This window comes from Tenrec ecaudatus, chromosome 4, assembly GCF_050624435.1.
Source record: "Tenrec ecaudatus isolate mTenEca1 chromosome 4, mTenEca1.hap1, whole genome shotgun sequence".
Lineage (NCBI taxonomy): Eukaryota > Metazoa > Chordata > Mammalia > Afrosoricida > Tenrecidae > Tenrec > Tenrec ecaudatus.
Genome location: NC_134533.1, coordinates 160,733,343 through 160,739,089, shown reverse-complemented (window position 1 = coordinate 160,739,089; position 5,747 = coordinate 160,733,343). Strand labels below are relative to the sequence as shown.

The 5,747-nt window shown below is 41.1% G+C and overlaps 1 non-coding gene across 1 annotated transcript; it reads right to left on the bottom strand.

Moving 5' to 3' along the window:
- Nucleotides 1-5,240: 5,240 nt before the first annotated feature.
- LOC142447316 (U1 spliceosomal RNA) lies at nt 5,241-5,404 on the bottom strand. Its single transcript, XR_012784058.1, has one exon. It is a non-coding gene; the product is annotated as a U1 spliceosomal RNA (small nuclear RNA).
- Between the last annotated feature and the right edge of the window lie 343 nt (nt 5,405-5,747).

The following is a 5,747-nucleotide window of genomic DNA, read 5'->3' as shown; positions in this document are numbered from 1 at the left end:
TCGCTACCCTAATGACTTTTTTAAGTATAAAAATATGATACACTGAAAGGTAGTTTATCATTTCATAGTTAACATGAAAATAAACATACACAAAACTAGATTATAAGAAAGATTTAAAAATAATATCTGACAGGAAATAAAACTGCTATTTTAAATATTTCCATATTGCTTCTTGATAGGTGTCTTCACTGAAATAGTCTTTGATTTTATCTGAGCATCATTGGCTGTGGGATTATCTTTACCCATCTTTTCACCATAGGAGGGGGAATCCCATTCCTTTATAGGTAGTCCAATTAGATAATAGTCATTGTGTTTGATATATTAAAAACAGGCAAGTTATCTTCTATGAGCATATTGTGTTCATCTTTGAAAAACCCTTTTCCACTTGTGTTGAACTTTCAGCAATTGCTCTGACAATGTTCTCAGATCTTTGAACACTTTCCGGAATTGCATAATTCACTCATAATAATTTGTGTGACTTTAGGGCTGAAACAAACAACAGCATGTCACCCTCTGGTTGTTCGGCACCTTTTCTCTTTGTGCTGTTGGTTGACTGAAGTAACAAACATAAGGGAATACAAATGTACCATTGCATCACAAGTACAATGAACTTTATGAAATACATAGCGCAGCCATGTTGCTCTTGTTAGGTACCATTGAGTCTGCACCTGCCCATAATGACCCTACATACAACAGAATGAAACACTGCACGGTCCTGAGCCATTCTTAAAATTGTTCCCATGCCTGGACCCATTGATGTACCCACTGTGTCGATCCATCTCATCAAGGGCTTTCCTCTTTTTTGCCGCCCCCCAACTTCACTAAGCAAGATGTCCTTCTCCGGAGACTGGTCTCTCCTGACAATATGCCCAAAGTATATAAGACGAAGTCTTGCCATCCTTGCCTCGAAGAGGCCCTCTTGCCTCATGTCTTCCAATGCAGGTGTCAGGAGATACTAGTTCCTAGAGAAGTACATCATGCTTGGCAGAGGAGCTGCAAAACAGAGGAAATTTATCGAACAGTGGCTGCATCAATGGGTTCAGGCAGGGCAATGATTTCGGAAGATGGCACAGGGCCACACGGTATTTTGTTCTGTTGTACATAGTGTCGCTATGAGTCAGAACCAACACAGCGGCACCTAATGGCACAAAATGGAAATGCCTGCCATTTGAATCCACAAACCACCTTCTCTGTGATGTAAATGTGGCAGTTTGCTTCAGTAGAGATTCCAGTCTGCAAACTGCTGTGGACATTTCTCTGTGGTCCCCTCAGATCACTGTGAGTTGGAATCAACTTGATGGCAGAGGAGATGTCCATCATCTAACCTAAATCAATATTGCATTTCAGTTTTCTATGTGGCATTTGATTTCTAAAATTGTTTCACTGTCGCAGCGGTAGACCGGATGTTTGATACACTGACTTCAAGAAGTGGGTGAACATTTTCGATGATCTTTTATTTCCATGTTCAATATGAACTTGAATCCCCCTGTTAGTTAATACCACTACCTTGTGCTTTCCCATGAATCATGGGGCTTCATGAAATTGCAGTGCCTTCAGCCCTCTTCACCCTCAGCTAGTTGCATGCTCAGCCTGAGAAAGCCATGCATTCTAACTGCCTCTCAGCCGCCCAAAGCCAAGAATCTATAGATGATTAGTGGCTGAGCAATAAAGAGAATATCTATTGCATGATGAACACAGAAGAAAAGTATTTTGGCCAAGTTTTAGTATGAAATAAGAGTAGATATGAACATCTGGGAGATTGCATTTTGTATTATAATAATCACTAGAAATTTGACACCGAGGTGCAATCCCCACCGAAGTTATTAGTGCAGATGAAGGGAATTCATTTCAATCAGAGAAAATAAATACTCCGAAGTCTATATTCGCATAGTGAAATCTGCCATTTTTCTTAGTATATCCCTTTAATACAAGCAATTTCCTTCTAATTTTTTTCTTTAAAAAGGAGAACAGAATGATTTATACCCGAGCTTACTGGAAACTTTGCCCTTGCAGGTTTCAGAAGATGGCCACCTGGTGATGCGTGAGGCTGCTGTCCTCGGGGTAGGGGAAGTCTGAGGGCAGGTGGTCCTCGTTGCTCCATCCTGTGGTGCAGAGGAGCAGAGACAAGGGAGGAGGTAGCCCTGAAATGAAGACCACATGAAAATAATTAACCAGATGGGCAGCTGTGTAACAGCTAGGAACCAAAAGTTCCTAGGAAATTGAAAACATTCAAAAATAATCACTTCAAATAAAACTTCCGTAAGTTCAACTGAGAGCTCAGGGATGAAGCCAACTAAAGAACCACAAGGTTGAATGGTTAACTGGAAGAACTTTGTGGGCACTCACGCGGTGAAGCTCACCCATTTGAGATAGGCACCTCAGATTTTTCTTTGCTGTTGTTATTGTTGGTTGCTGCCAAGGCAACTCCCAACTCAAAGTAACCCAATGTATAAGGGAAGGAAATACCGCTTCACTTTGTGTCATCCTCAAAATTGGTAAGCTTGAGCCTATTGTTGCATCCACCGTTATCAATCCAGCTTCTTGAGCGTCTTCTCCTTTTTCACGCTTTTTAGAAAGTGTGAAGTCCTGAGACTGGTCTTGTGAGATCTCTCGGGGAGAGGTAGGTATACCTCGGTCCTTGGCTCCGCACCGAGAAAGAATCACGTCGAAGGCCGGTTTGTGATCCAAGTGAGTTTTATGAGTTAGAAGAAGTCTCAGGTGTACACAGGCACCCACAGGGCCCCTCACCCCACGCAGCCTCCCTAGAAGCTGCTCGGAAAATCACACGCCTTGGTCTGGGCTCCTGCCTTTCTCAATTATTCCTCAGGGAGGTGTGGTGGATGACCTTGGTCGACCTCATTGGCTGAATTGAATTCACCTGGCCTACATCGGCCAATCCTAGTGCAGCACCCACCCAGGTGTACCATCCCTTTCTGGCAGGTAGCTCAACCTCTGAGCATGCGTAATGGACACACCAGTCCCTAAGCTAAGCTACCTAACAATAATATTGATAATTTCCATATTTTCTCTGTTTACTACTGGTCCAGCAGTGAGAGTTGTTGTTTTTTTTAGGGTGAGTTGTAATTCATATGGAAAGTTGTATTTGTTGAACCTCTCAGTAAGTTCTTCAAGTCCTCTTGGCTCTCACTCAGTAGAGTGTGTTATTTGCATATCACAGGGTGTCAGGAAGCCTCCCTTCAAAATTGATGATAGGAACAAGTCTCGAGTTTGCAAAATTTTATCGTGTGGTCTCCAACTTCATTTCTATCACCAAGTCCCTATTTTCCCACTAATGTTCCTCTCTCTTTCCTTTCACCTCTTGCATTCCAATGTCTAATAGTTATCAGTGCATCTTGACTGGATGTTTCATCAAGTTCTGACTGAAGTCTTTGGTAAAATTCTTCATTTTCTATTGTGGTTTGCTACATAACTTTGAATAACAGTTGTGTGGATTGGGTTTCCTAAAAGGAGGATAGATATAATACTATTACAGACAGCTTCATACTTCATGAAGGATTTAGCAAGACCTTTTCTGGCTATAAGTGACAAACTAATTCCTCTTGATTGTGTCGTTCATTGAAAAGTAAATCATAGAATTTTCTGATTCAAAATGGGCAATACCCATCCATTTGAGCTCACTAAAGCCTAGGATATAAATATTCATGCATTCCATTTCATTTTTGACCACTTCCAATTTTCCTAAATTCATAATTCATACATTATAAGTTCTGATCATTAGAAGATTTTTGCAACCGATTCTCCTTACCTTGAGTCATGCCCATCAGCAAATGAAGTTCCCAAAGACTCCACTCTCACAGGTTTTACCTGACTCCCATCACCATGGTTAACACCACTATGAGATATCAGCTCCTATTCCCTCACATTTTGAGTGCCCTTAGACCTGAGGGGCCCATCCTCAGGCTGGATCTCTGACACAGGGACTGAAGAGGAGGTGCCTTTGTGTAGGTTTTCACAAGTTTGGGATGCTTCCAAGCTATGCATAAGGTTGTCAGTGGCTTCTTCCCCCAAAGTGGGGAGTTGAATCCTTCTTCAATTTCTATTCTTAATCTGGAAATTCCACTGAAACCTGTTCACTGTGGGTGACCCTGGTGGCATTTGAAAGACCAGTGATGGCTTCCTGCATCACAACAGCACATAAGCCACCACATGCAGCCATCAGACGGATGAGCCCTGCTTTGCAAAGGGTTGCTATGGATTGGCATCCACTGGGTGGATCTACCAACCCTGAGCTGCGTTCTACTCCACATAGTCCTGTTTCTAGAATTATTTGCTCAGTATAAAGCTTGAACGCACACCTTTCCACATTTTAAATCAAGCAGTTTTCTTTTATTTGAACAACTGCCTCCTCTTCCACACACAGGTTCCACAGAACCAAGATTACGTCTTATGGAAATCCCATTATTTTCAGTGTCATCCATAGTTTGTTGTGATCAGCACTCTTTAGTGTTTTTGCATAGTCAATGCAACACTAGGAATCATCTTTCAGGTATTTTTCTGCCTTCAGCCAAGATTCATCTGACTTGAACAATGATGTTCATTATGCCACACCATTTTCTAAAACCTAATTTACTTTCTCGCAGCATCAGAATTTTTGCATGTGATATAATATATGTTTCAATAACATCGGAATTCTGTTTGTCCTTCTGACTTTGGAAAAGGCACAAATATGGATCACTTCTAGCTGGTTAGTCACGCAACTTTCTTAGAAACATCATGACATTGACAAGTGAGTACATCCAGAGCTTCCTCGATGTTCTGGAATATTTCAATTGGTATTCCATGAATTCCTAAAGTATTGTTTTCCTAATACTTCAGTGTAGCTTGGGCACCTTCAAAACCATATATATATGTTATCATTTGCTACCTTCTGAAATGGTTGTTTGTCAGTCAATATTTTTGATTAAGCTACTTTATATTTTTTTCCATCCTCTTTTGATGGTTCTTACACTTTTCAGTTGTTTTCCCAAAGAAGCTTTCGATATTGCCACTCAGGTCCTGAATTTTTATTCTTTTCTTTCAGCTTGAGATATGCTGAATGTGTTCATACATTTTTTGGCTTTTTAACTCCAGGGGTTTGCACATTTCATTATAACATTCAACTTTGTCTTCTCAAGCTGCCTTTTCCATTTTTCTTCCAATTTTTTCCATTTGTTTTAACTACTCTATCCCAAAGAGCAAGTTTCAGAGTTTCGTTTATCTTTTCTTTTTTTTTTTTTTGACAGGGGAGAGCGTGAATGCAGTCCCCCATAACCACAAATTAGGCAGTCAACTTTCCCACATTTGGGGAAATCGCAGGGGTCAGCACATCCGGAGTGCAATGGATGAGCCTCGTCCTGGGAAAACCACAATCCTGATCATGGTCTTTCCCCTGCCAGGTAGGTAGTCAGAGTTTCTTCTGACATTCGTTTTGTTCTGTCTTCCTTCCCTCTCTTTTTAATGACTGTGTGCGCCTTGAACATATGGCATGTCACCATGTCTTTGGTCATTAAGGCTCAATTCCTCAAATCTGTTCCTGAGATAGTCTCTAAATCCAGGAGGGACATCCAAGTTGCATTCTTACTTCCTTGAATTTGTTTTAGCTTTCAGCCGCTTCAACCTGAGCTTCCATATGAACAGTAGGTGGTTTGATAAACAGCCCCCAATTGGTCTCATTTTTACCCCTGATACTGAGTTTCTCCCTCCCCTCTTCCTTTGAATTCTGTCAAGATGTTTACTGCGGTTCCTAT